This window comes from Scyliorhinus torazame, chromosome 3 (assembly GCF_047496885.1).
Source record: "Scyliorhinus torazame isolate Kashiwa2021f chromosome 3, sScyTor2.1, whole genome shotgun sequence".
In the NCBI taxonomy this organism is placed as follows: domain Eukaryota; kingdom Metazoa; phylum Chordata; class Chondrichthyes; order Carcharhiniformes; family Scyliorhinidae; genus Scyliorhinus; species Scyliorhinus torazame.
The window spans coordinates 94,213,497-94,226,344 of NC_092709.1; the positions used below are offsets into that span (position 1 = coordinate 94,213,497).

Consider the following 12,848-nt stretch of genomic DNA (forward strand, 5'->3'; position numbering starts at 1 on the left):
GCGGATCGGTGGGCCCTGAAACTGACAGTGGCCACTGACGCTCCCGCGCATGCGCCGCATTTCCGCGCCAGCTGGCGGGGCAACAAATGCCATTTCCGCCAGCTGGCGGGGCGGAAATCCCTCCGGCGCCGGCCTAGTCCCTCAATGTTGGGGCTAGGCCGCCAAAGATGCGGAGCATTCCGCACCTTTGGGCCGGCGCGATGCCCGTCTGATTGGCGCCGTCTTTGGTGCCAGTCGGCGGACATCCCGCCGTTGGGGGAGAATTTCGCCCCATAATCTTAGAATAAGAGGAAGCAAATTTGAAACAGGTTTGCGGAGAAACTACTTCTCCCAAAGGGTTGTGAATCTGGAATTTGCTACATCAGTGTGCGATGGATGCAGAGACTGTGAGTAAATGTCAGATAGATTTTTAATTGGTGATGGGTTGAAGGGTAATGGAGAATGGGCAGGACGGTGGAGTTGAGGCCAAGTTGGAATCAGCCATGATCACATTGAGGGTGTTAGGTTCGAGATGCTAAATTGCCTACTCCCATTCCTAGATCATGTGTTCTAGGGAGGAGATGCTCTGGCTGATTTTGCAATCCAGCTCTTGGTCTGTAGCATTGTAGGTAACAGATGAGGAATATATCAGCCATGATAGAATGGCGGAGCAGATTTGATGGGCCGAATGGCCTTATTCTGCTCCTATATCTTATGAACTTATGAAGTACCTGACCACCCATCCTTTTTTCAACCTGACCTGGTCCCTCAAGCGGAGGTGCGTCTCCTGCAGAAAGACCACCTGTACCTTCAGACTCCTTAGGTGTTCAAAGACCTGCGATCTCTTCACAGGCCTATTGAGCCCTGCACTTTCCATGTTATAAGCCATACCGGAGGTTTATGCCTCCATTCCCCTCTACCGTCCGCCATTCTTCTCCACCAGCTTTCTCCCTGTTATTTTCGCCCTGTACTGGGCACATCCAAGATGGCTCCCCTCTCCGCCCCTGATCACACTTCTTCTCCATCCCTGCCACATTGCATCTCCCTCCACCTGCCTCCCCGATCCCCGCTCCCCCCAACAGCTATCCCTCGCAGCCAACTCCCCTCCTCACTTCCATTCACCAGCATTACCCGCCAGCATGGCAACTCCTGCCCGAATGCACCTCCTGTTAATCCCCCCACCGTCCCCCCACCCGCTCCTCTTTGATTTGTGTAAGTTGCTCCCTGTGCACCTCACTCTCCCACACCCAAACAAAGACACATCCAAAGCCACAGCTTGCCTCCTCCAAAAAATAAATACCACCACCGGCGGCCGGAGAGGGGGGAGGGGGGGGAGATGTTGCCCCTTACAAACCTATTACCCCTGCAACAAATAGTCGACCCAACGAAAACCCTCCGACTGAGAAGAAAGAAAAGCCTCCCAACCCTCACACTACCCGTATCCACTGAACTCTATTGTGCCAACCCCTCCGTCTCCCATCAAAGTTCAGTTCTCCCCCAGTTTGTGCACTTTAATGAAGTCAATGGCCTCCTCTGGAGTTTCAAAATAATACTCCAGGCCTTGGAAAGTCACCCACAGTTTTGCCGGGTACAGCCCCCCAAACCTAATCTGCTGTCGATAAAGCACCGCCTTGGCCCTGTTAAACCCAGCACACCTTTTTGCCAGTTCCACTCCAATGTTCTGGTATATTCGGACTTTGCTATCCTCCCATTCACAGTTCCGTTTCTCCCTGGCCCACTGCAGGATCTTTTCCTTCTCCACAAATGGGTGGAGTCTTACGATCACCGCTCGCGGCAGCTCCCCCGCTCTTGGCTTCGGCCTTAGAGACCTGTCACTCTATACACCTCTGGGGCCTTAACCCAGCACCCCCTCCTCAACCAGCCCTGCCGGCATCCTCGAGATATATCTCGTAGCACTCGCACCTCCCACACCTTCAGGCAGGCCGACGATACGCAGGCTCTATTTCTAGACCTGTTGGCCCGCTCTTCCACCTTTGCTTTTAACTTCTTGTAAAGGTCTCCCTGGAGACCCACCTCCAATGCCACCACCCGATCACTGTTGTCCTACATCATCCTCTCCAGCTCACGGATCTGCGACCCCTGTGCCTCTAAACACTTCTCAATATTTTTCATGGAGCCTTTCAGGGGTGCAACTGCCCTTCGAAGGCTTTCGATCGGTCCCCCTGTCATGATATTCAAACACACACATCATGATAGACACACCAACAGACAAATCAGAACACACAACACCACAACCAATGACAGAAAGATATAAAAGCACAGACACGACCCCCGGTGGTCAGTATTAGCTGTAGAGGAAGACCAGGACAGACCTGCCACCAGACACACTCAGGGAGACAGCACGTGCAGAGTATCCAGAACGAACTGTATAATAAGAGTTAAAATAAAATAGAGTTGTACCACATACAACTGTGTTGGCTCATCTGTGCACCAGAGCACCCAACACCACATGGTACAGGAGTGGATCAATACCTGCCGGCATACCTCAGTGTACACAGACAACCAGCAGTGCCCAGGCAAAATGATAGAGCTCCCGGTTCCGCAGCCGCTCCAGTGCCACGGCGATCTCCGCGAAAACTAGCGGCGATTCCGGCAAGTGTTCGAATTGTTCCTGGTGGCAGCTGAACTCCAAGACCTGGATGATAGCGAAAAAATTGAATTTCTCCTCACCATCGCCGGTGCAAGGGCAAGAGAAATATTCACAAGGTTCAGGTTCTTCAGGAGGCAGCAAAGGTACGATTACCAGGCAGTCCTGGACAAATTCTCCAAGTACTGTGAAGAAAACGCAATCCAATCGGCAAGTAAAGGTAAGAAAAGCTGCAGTACTCACCTCGTGGCTGGGATCCCGGAGCCCGAATTCCCAGAGGCCGAAATCCCGGGCCTGAGTGAGGGCTGGGTCGAGGTCGGCGGCCATCTTGCTAAAGGTATCACGCTAGCACAGTTGCGCGAGCAGTGCGCCGAACCGGAAGTTTCGTTTGCGCATGCGCGAGATGCTGCGCATGCGCAGTCAAGAAAACGGCCATCGGTAAAGGAACAGCGATCTGAGCATGCGCAGTCACTTCCTACGTGCTACATACCGAGCGTCAGGATGTCAGAGGCCCCAGGCTGCACCAATTTAAAGGGGAAACGTCCCAAATCCAATTTAAAAGGGAAACGTCCCAAATCAAAAAAACAAAAATCTGTTAAAGCTGTAAAACAACCTTCCCTCACCTGGAATGACAGCACATTGCCGCAAATTGACCCAGGAGATGAATTTGACCTCCGAAGAACCCTCCGACAAGCAGTTACCTACGCACAAGCCGATGATTCCGACCTCGAATACTTCGATGATGATCTTTACAGTGTTTCCGGACCTCGCGAGCCCAATGATAGCTCCGTGGTCCTATACGACTATGACTCGGACGAACCTTTTGTGTTGCACATTGGCGGCCCCCACATTGAATCCGACGCAGATGCGGATTCATTTTTCGGATTTGAGGATCTTCAATCCAGCAGATATGACGTCCCAACTTATCAGTACCGGATGATGCTGCAGCCTGACATTAACAGACAGGGAGCGCTGCAAGCACACGGAGAGCGCCCTGCTGCCACACAGAGCGTGGTCCACGTCCCGCTCAACGTTCCCGACTCTATGAAAGAAGACATGCAAGACTCCAGAGCGCAGTCTTCGGATGAACCAGAAGTGACTCCAGTGTCACAAGCCTCCACAGCAAGCTCGTGGACAGACTCCACAATTGCAGAAACGCAAGACTCCAGAGTGCAGTCCTTGCACGAACAAGAAGTGACTCCAGTGTCACAAGCCTCCACAGAGAGCTCGTGGACAGCCTCCACGATAGAAGCAACGCAAGACTCCAGAGCGCAGTCCTTGCATGAACAAGAAGTGACTCCAGAGTCACAAGCCTCCACAGGGAGCTCGTGGACAGCCTCCACGATAGAAGCAACGCAAGACTCCAGAGCGCAGTCCTTGCACGAACAAGAAGTGACTCCAGTGTCACAAGCCTCCACAGAGAGCTCGTGGACAGCCTCCACGATAGAAGCAACGCAAGACTCCAATGTGCAGTCCTTGCAGGAACAAGACCATGAGGGTCTAGCAACCTCTCCTGACCAACCAGCGGCAGATGATGCAAGTCTGCCATGCTCACGTGAACAGCAAGAAGGCTATAACAGCCTACCATGCTCCACTACACAGCAGCATGACCATGACGGTCTCTCATGCTACAATGAAGGGCACAGCGCTGAAGACTGTTCAAGCCCAACTGAAGACAAGCCAAAGGAATCGCCTCGTCCAAGCCCGAAGAAAAAAGGTTTATGCGCTGACCTTCAGGATCATTATAGCCGAACAGAGATTAATAATGCTGCACGGCCACAGAAGGATGCTGAGGATTTGCTAAAGAAATTAATTGAATGTTTAACTTGCAAGGAGCAGACTGAGAATTGCCAGTGTTTTAGTACGGATCGAGAAAATGGACAAGACATTGATCCTCAGGTAATGGAAATAACACAACCTGAATCATATCTACAGCAGGGACAAATGTCTCCCTTCAACACAACGCCGCAAAGTCCCAACTTCGGAGACCAGCAGTTAGTCAGTAATGACTCTTCAAACCTTGAGGGGAACATTAATTGCATTGAACCTATACACACTCCACTGATAAATGAGCAGAACATTGGAGCAAGAATCCTGAGGACACCGACATCGAGTAGCCAGATAACAAATTTAAAACCCACAGCAGTTTCACGTGAACCAAGTGTGCTTTCCACTAATGGTGAAGATGCAGATAAGGTCGACCCGATTATCCATTGTACCACACTAACCCCAGTGATTAAGCAGTTATGTATGGGGAGTATAATGTGGGCAATTGAGAACAGTAAAAGAGAGACTGTGACCATGCCAGTCCCAGCAAAATCAGACCCAGAGACCATGAAGGCATGTACATTAGACAAAGATACATATGAGGTACCTGAGAAGAAAAGTGAAACGGAATGTTCTTTGGAAAATAGTACAATGTCGATAGAAACATTGGATCCTATATTAGAGACCATACACATGGGAGAATTTGGGGGTAATAAACAAGGTTCTGCAATGTCTGGGGGAAGATTTAAAATTCCAAAGAAGAAAAGCCCAAATGAAGGACAACGGCAAGACAATGACAGTCCACCGACATGGTGTGCACCACCAGATGAAAACTCTGACAATTTACCCAACCCTAGTGAACAGCAAGCTGCTAATGAGGATCTATCCACGGGATGTGAGACGAGTGACGACAGCATCCCACTTCCCATGCAAAAGGTGCAAGGTGACAGACCTCACCTAGTGCGAACCGAGGCACTCGATGATCACGGTGGGACCACTGACGACTGCGGTGGCGGCGCACCGCTTCCACCCTCGATGGCTCGAGCCTCTCCACTGGTTGGTGCATTCCTGCATGTTCCGACTCCAGAAGTGCAGCTTCAGGGAATCTCGGCTGTCTCCAGTGAACCTGTTGGGACTCCGGACGGGGGGCATCGACGGAAGGCAGACCGGACTCCAGATGGGGAGCAGCCAAGCGCCGACTCTGATTCGCGCACGCCAGACCTTGCTCCGGACGGGCGGTGTCGCGGCCTCGGTGATGGCACGCTCAGGGTGACGGCGGATGCCACAGCGACAGGGAATGGATCGCGTGGCAGTCCCACTGGGTCGGCAGTGGCAACCAGCACCGGCGGTCCAAGATGGACACACCAATTCGCGCCATCGCCAGACGTTGATGCGAGCAACAATTCTCTCTCCAAGGCGACATGCTTCGACGTTTCTCTGCGGAGTCGCCCTTCCAGCACAGCAGGTGGCCGGAACCAGCATGCACGGTCTCGGCCAACTTCCACATCTGGCACAGTCATCGCCTTGCATGATATTAGTGATGGTGCTACTTCAATGGCAATGACCCATCGGCTACAAGATGCCGTCCACCACAAACATAAAAAGAAAAAAGACTCCACCTTGTTCCTGGCATGCAGGGCGGATGGATTGGTGCGTAGGCGCAATCAGCGAGCTTTGCGCCGCCTTCCACGCTTGCAACTGAACCGTACGCACACGCCGGATCCTCCACTGGTTCCCAAGGATGACTTCGTGGAGATGCCACGGATCATGCCCCTTCCATCGCCACCAGAACCAAACCACAGCCAAGGCAACACTAACAAAGATGTTGAATGTTATATTTGCACGAATGAAAAAAACCAAGCACTGCATGAAGTACAACAAATGGTAAAGTAGAGACTTCGGCAACAGCATCACCTCCAACAGTCCAAGGTGAACCAGTGTGACCCCAAATCTCCACAGCTGAACCGGCTTGAGGACCAGCCCATTCTTGAGGCGGTCACCCATTAGACTGGACTTATAACGCTGTTCATACGTTCAAAAAGTCAAACACTTCTGTATTATAACCTGTTGTTGTTTATTGTTCCAGATATCGTCTGACCGGACCACTGTTCAAGTTTTTTCTTCTCTCGCATCCATGTTTTGTTATGGTACAACCTTGTTAGTGTGACGCACCCGACATCGCCCCATGTAAATAGTTACGTCATATACACACGCTGTACACAACACACACACATTCTTAGATGCACTCACGACACAATTATATTTATAACCACGTAGGCACATATCTTTGTAAAAAGGGGGGATGTCATGATATTCAAACACACACATCATGATAGACACACCAACAGACAAATCAGAACACACAACACCACAACCAATGACAGAAAGATATAAAAGCACAGACACGACCCCCGGTGGTCAGTATTAGCTGTAGAGGAAGACCAGGACAGACCTGCCACCAGACACACTCAGGGAGACAGCACGTGCAGAGTATCCAGAACGAACTGTATAATAAGAGTTAAAATAAAATAGAGTTGTACCACATACAACTGTGTTGGCTCATCTGTGCACCAGAGCACCCAACACCACACCCCCTGCATCGCCTTTCTTTGTTGACGGAACTCCTGTCTAATAAAAGCCATCAACAGTATATCTGGGACTTTCCAACCTGCGCCAGTCCTTCCCCCTCCACCATCTTTCCAATAACTGATGCACCACAGGTCTCTTCCAGCTCTTTGGCCAGGTCTTTCACCTTCTTCTGCTGGGTCTGGTAACCAGCAGACGTGCTACTTCTGTGGGGGGTGATCTTCTCCTCCAGCCTTCAACTGCACTTTCCCGTCAACATTTCTCCCATTTCCGGGTAAAAAGAGATCAGTTCTACACCCTCGAGCAGGAGCCGCCATGTGTGCGATCACTCACTCCATGGCCGCCCCCGGAAGTCTTCCCTCACTGGATGTTTTAATTGACCAGTGACGTCTGATGGGATCCCAGATGAGATCTGAACTATTTGCAATTTGTAAAATTGTGAGGAAATGTTACTGCACCATAGGAGTGATAACACTGACCCATTGGTATTGTTTATGTTAAAACGAGCTTTAATTTAAACACAGAATTAACCACATTAGCAACAGAGAAATCGTTTTACAGTTAACAGTTACAACAGTTCTTAAGTCAAAAGAGAAACGTACTTCCCAAACTTGCCTGTATATTCCAATGAAGCAAATCAATATAGTTCAAATACCTCTCATGAATAAAGTTAATAACCAGGTTTCTATTTGTTTTCCTCTGTGTGGAATCTTTGGAGAGAGAACATTGCAGGGCCAAAACTAAAACCACCTCTATTCAGATTAAAATACCCAGGAAGAATAACTTTTCAGACAGACCTGACTCCTCCCCTCAATTACATAATCTGTACCCAAAGCATAAGGTCTTCTTCTGTCTCCTCCCATAGGCCATCCCATGACCTGTTTAGTGAGGACCAAACACAATACCACTCATAAATGAGCTACACCCCAGTTGTCCTTTAAACGTGAATCGATGATTACCTCACTTTTATGACCCTTTAGTCACAGCTTTAGCAGTCATTCTGTATATATGCACCTTGACCCAGGTTTTAATAACATTTCATCAAAAAATATAAAGTACGGCAATTACATTCACACTACGCAGAGAAGGAGTGACAGCATTGCAACACTGGACATTGTTTTGGCTTAACTTCCAAAATATATTATTGAGCAATAAATAACATTAATTCTATTCATATGTGTATAATTATCGAAATGTTAGATTATACTAACTCTTCGAAAAAGATAACTGCATATCTCACACTCTCTATGCTAATAGATGCTTTATAATTGACATTCAAGGGCATGGAGCAAGATTCTCCAGCCTTGCCTACCGCTGGGTTCATCCAGTCCCACTCAAAGTCAATAAACTTGAACTCAGCCGCCAAATCTCCCGCAGCAGGTCCTGCCACAACGGAGCCGGAAAGGCATTATATAAATGGAAGTTTTTTCTTTTTTCACATACTACCCATTCATACTACAGAGTTGGAATAACCAGCTGCAGCAATACTGTGTCACTGCCGTACTGAATAATCCAGCATTAACAAAGGCGGTAAATGTCTAACACAGTTCATCAATAGGTTATATAATGTTTAAAAATGCTGGATGAAATTTTGGTCAACAAATGGTTAAAAACCTTTCCGTCAGTGTGCCTCAATAAACTTGTAAAGTTTAAGGACAGACATTTCATGAACCTGTTGGCGGATCCATCCTGCCCATTGGTCTTTGCCCATATGCAGTTACCAATTCAACAGCAATAGACAAGATGCACATTAAATATCTGTGCACATGAACAATCAAATGAAAGCAGAAAGAATGCCGATGTATTCACCTCAAAATCAGTGGGCTTTTTTCCTATTCTTGCCAGTGTTTGACATTTCAGAGTTTAACTTGCATTACAGTTTTGGTTATTCTTTTTTGTCATTTGGTCTTCCCTTGCTCTCACAAAGTGGACCACAGGCAACTACCAGAGTCACTTACTAATAATGATCGTTATTAAGAAATGATTGAAGTTAAAACCACTTACATGCTCAGCCAAAAAGCAATCACTGCTCGGGTTAGAACCTTGGCCACAGAACAATGGGAAATATTCCTTGTAATTGGAATACATTAATGGAATGACAAGTTGTTGACAGTGGCGCAATCATTTCACATTACGAACCAAATATATTCCGTGAGACTTTGGACTTCCATGATGACAGGTAATATTTGCCTTAAGCTCACAATTTAACCTCTAAGTGGCCTCCTTTAAAACACTACTGAAACCCTTCTTTAACCAAGCTTTTGATCACTGCTATAACCTGCCTACTTACCATTGGCTGGGGACTAACGACTATCCCACAATCCTGTGGGAGTATGAGCTTCCCCAATGAGGGGGGCGGAGAAACCACTAGTAAACTCCTAGTATAAATAAAGCTGGCCAGTTCAGGAACCAGCAGGAAGGAGTATGTAGCAAGGGAAGTTACTGCTACTGTTATGTATATATGTTATAGTAAATAAATGTCATTACTTTGTATCCTTAAAACTCGTGCTGGATTCTTCGTGGCCCTTACAAAACTGGCGACGAAGGTTAAAGTGAATAGCTGTCTACACTGCTGAAGCCACCTCCCTGGATTTTTGTTGGATACAGGTTGGAAGTTGTTTTCTATTATACCATGCCTCTGTACGGACGTTTGGATGTTTTTGATGCTGCGCTGGAAAGCTGGAACCAGTACACACAACGGATGCGTTACTATTTCCGGGCAAACAATATCACCGAAAACGAGCGCCAGGTGGTCATATTGCTCACCGCCTGCGGCCCGCATACGTTTGGGGTGATTAGGAGCCTTACGTACCCAGCTGCGCCGGACACCAAAACGTTTGATGAACTTGTGAATATAGTGGGGCAACATTTTAACCCAATCCCGTCCATGATAGTCCAGCATTACCGGTTTAATACCGCTGAGAGGACCCCTGGAGAATCCCTTGCCGATTTTCTATCCAGGCTACGCAGGATTGCGGAGTACTGTGACTATGGTGAGACCTTGTCAGAAATGTTACGCGACCGTTTGGTTTGCGGTATTAACAATGCGGCCACCCGGAGAAAGTTGTTAGCAGAGCCAACATTGACTTTTCAACAGGCCATTCAAATAGTATTGTCCCAAGAGAGCGCAGAGCGAGGAGTACAGGAGCTACAGGGAATGGAAGTGCATGCATTGGGGCGCAACCCCTTCCGTCCGAAAACGTCCCCCCCGGACTCCTGCGGTACCTTGGGCGAGGCAACGTCCGGACCGACGCCAATGGCCGTCGGACATTCCTCCCCGAAGGGAGCCTTCTCCAGAGCCAATGGATGAGGAGCCATGTCCGTGTCAGACTTGTAGGCGCTGACCCTGTCGCGGACGGCGGTCCTGAGGGCGCCAGAGGCGCCGTCGTTCTGACCGAAACTGGGACCAGCCCAGGGGCCGTAACTGGGACCAGTCCAGAGGCCGTACCTTCCATGTGGATGAACCTGCGGCGAATACTCCTGAGGACGTGGAGACGGAGGACAACAGCCTGCAGCTGCATTGTGTGGCAGCTCCCCGTGTGGCCTCCATTAAGGTGACAGTACGGGTCAATGGCCACCCACTTGAGATGGAGTTGGATACTGGCGCAGCGGTCTCCGTGATCGCCCAGAGGACATTCGACCGCATCAAGCAGGGTATACAGACACTTACATTAACCGACTCACAGGCCAGGTTGGCCACCTACACGGGGGAACCACTGGACATTGCAGGAACTACAATGACCCCTGTTGTCCATGGACGCCAGGAGGGGAGTTTCCCACTTATCGTGGTGCGCGGCCATGGGCCCAGCCTGTTGGGTCGGGACTGGTTGCGCCATTTGCGGTTGCAATGGCAGCACATCCTCCAAACAGTTTCTGAAGGGTTGACTGAGGTGCTAGGACGATACCCAGATATATTCCAGCCTGGTTTGGGGAAAATAAAAGGGGCCGTAGCCCGTATCCAAGTTGAACCAGGAGCCACGCCGCGCTATTTCCGGGCGCGCCCAGTGCCTTACGCCTTGCACGAGAAGGTAGAAGGGGAGCTCACTCGTTTGGAGTGTTTGGGTATTATCAGGCCCGTCCGTTTTGCTGACTGGGCAGCACCAATTGTACCTGTAATGAAGCCAGATGCCACAGTTAGCTTGTGTGGCGACTATAAACTTACAGTGAATACGGTTTCCCGACTCGACCGATATCCAATGCCTCGCATAGAGGATCTCTACGCGAAACGTGCAGGTGGACTCTCGTTCACTAAATTAGATATGAGTCACGCCTACCTGCAGTTGGAGCTGGACCCTGCCTCCCAACCATATGTAATGATTAATACACACCGGGGCCTGTATGAATATACCCGGTTGCCCTTTGGAGTATCCTCTGCCTGCGCAATTTTTCAACGTGCTATGGAGGGCATTTTGAGAGGTTTACCACGTGTGGCTGTCTACCTAGATGACGTTTTGATTTCAGGGACGTCGGAGCAGGAACATTTGGAAAATCTGGAGGCTGTCCTTAGACGTCTTTCGGAGGCTGGAGTCCGTTTACGTCGCACAAAGTGCGTATTTCAGGCAAAGGAAGTAGTCTACCTAGGTTATCGGGTGGACCGCGAAGGTCTGCACCCCGTCGCAGAGAAGGTGCGTGCAATTCAACATGCCCCCGCCCCGACTGACATTTCGTATCTTCGTTCTTTTCTCGGTCTCGTAAACTATTACGGGAAGTTCCTCCCCAATCTGGCAACTACGCTGGCCCCTTTGCACCTTCTGCTAAAGAAAAATCACACCTGGATTTGGGGTCAGCCGCAAGAAACCCCTTTCCGGCGGGTAAAGCAACAATTGTCGTCGTCTGGGTTACTAACCCACTATGATCCTGGAAAGCCTTTGCTCGTCACATGTGATGCATCCCCGTATGGTATTGGGGCCGTCCTGTCCCACAAGATGGAGAACGGGGCCGAGCGACCGATAGCTTTCGCCTCCCGCACATTGACTGAAGCGGAGAAAAAGTACGCGCAGATCAAGAAGGAGGGCCTGGCAGTGGTTTTCGCGGTGAAACGCTTCCACCAGTATGTGTACGGCCGCCATTTCACTATCGTGACTGATAATAAGCCCCTGCTGGGACTTTTCAGAGAGGATAAGCCAATACCGCCCATTGCTTCTGCACGGATCCAGCGCTGGGCTTTGTTGCTTGCTGCATACGAGTATTCTCTGGAGCACAAGCCAGGTACGCAGATAGCAAATACCGATGCACTGAGCCGATTGCCTTCATCCTTATTTAAAAAATATATTTATTAAAGTTTTTTAACACAATTTTTCTCCCTTACAAACAATAACCACCCACCCCCCCCCCGTAACACAAAAAAATGAGAAATCGCGCAGAGCAAGATATATACATGGCAAAATGATATATTTACACAGCTTTGTACACTGGCCCTCACCCGTACGGGCCAGTTTCCCCAACCCTTCATGTTATCTCTTGCTCATCCACCCTCCCAGGCAGTCCCCCCTTTCTCTCCCCCCCCCCCCAAGGTTGCTGCTGCTGCTGACCGACCTTCCTCTAACGCTCCGCGAGATAGTCTAGGAACGGTTGCCACCGCCTGTAGAACCCCTGCGCAGACCCTCAAGGCAAACTTAATCCTCTCTAACTTTATGAACCCAGCCATATCATTTATCCAGGCCTCTAGGCTGGGGGGCTTCACCTCCTTCCACATTAGCATGATCCTTCACCGGGCTACTAGGGACGCAAAGGCAAGAATGCCGGCCTCTTTCGCCTCCTGCACTCTCGGTTCGTCCACTACTCCAAATATTGCTAGCCCCCAGCTTGGCTTGACCCAGACTTTCACCACCTGAGATATTGCACCCGCCACTCCTCTCCAGAACCCTCTCAGTGCCAGGCATGACCAAAATATATGGACATGGTTCGC

At 49.6% G+C, this 12,848-nt stretch overlaps 1 protein-coding gene across 8 annotated transcripts in view; it reads right to left on the bottom strand.

The window, feature by feature from the left end:
- slc2a9l2 (solute carrier family 2 member 9, like 2) overlaps nucleotides 1–12,848 on the bottom strand; it is a 768,327-nt gene that overhangs the window by 724,962 nt on the left and 30,517 nt on the right. The window contains exon 1 of one of the 8 annotated variants that reach the window (XM_072495987.1): nucleotides 8,945–9,113. The exons of the other annotated variants lie outside the window; for them this stretch is intronic. The gene's annotated coding sequence lies outside the window, so the exon portion shown is untranslated. Of the gene's footprint in view, nucleotides 1–8,944; nucleotides 9,114–12,848 lie in introns of those variants that run through there. 8 annotated transcript variants of the gene reach the window in all.